The sequence below is a fragment of the Etheostoma spectabile genome, chromosome 18 (genome assembly GCF_008692095.1).
Source record: "Etheostoma spectabile isolate EspeVRDwgs_2016 chromosome 18, UIUC_Espe_1.0, whole genome shotgun sequence".
NCBI lineage: Eukaryota > Metazoa > Chordata > Actinopteri > Perciformes > Percidae > Etheostoma > Etheostoma spectabile.
In genome coordinates, this window is record NC_045750.1 from 15,313,665 (window position 1) to 15,314,139 (window position 475).

At 46.7% G+C, this 475-nt stretch overlaps 2 protein-coding genes across 14 annotated transcripts in view; both read right to left on the bottom strand.

Moving 5' to 3' along the window:
* rnf217 (ring finger protein 217) overlaps positions 1-475 on the bottom strand; it is a 33,066-nt gene that overhangs the window by 6,515 nt on the left and 26,076 nt on the right. The gene's annotated exons all lie outside the window — the stretch shown is intronic.
* Positions 1-475, bottom strand: part of tpd52l1 (tpd52 like 1) — a 16,666-nt gene that overhangs the window by 6,515 nt on the left and 9,676 nt on the right. The window lies entirely within an intron of this gene.

The window sequence follows — 475 nt, forward strand, 5'->3', positions numbered from 1 at the left end:
CTTCTGTAAAGCCGTGCCTGTGTTAGTCTTGCTCATCTTACTCTCCATGCAGCCCCACCACCATTCACTCACACACAGCTCCCCAGCAACATGGAGAGACACAGCGGTGACAGCACCGGTCCACACTTCTGACATTTGTCCTCGGTTTTAATTGTTATTAACACAGATGTATATTGTTAGGCATGAGAGGCGAACCTGTATTTGTACCAGTGTTTCTGCTGGTAACACTGGTATAGTGGCCGCCAAGGCGAAAAACACAGAAGAAGTTGTTGAATGCAACTAATTTCAGTTTGTAGAGTAATTGCGTGTGAGACGGAGCTAGTGGACCTAGAAGAGAGAAGTGCCCCGTGGCCAGAATATCGTAGTTCATAAAAATGCAGCGCAATCACGATACAGACATTTCATACACACCAAGTGTGTAACTCTACTGACCCGCCATTTGACTCGTGCTGGACCCATTCATAATGAGTCAGCC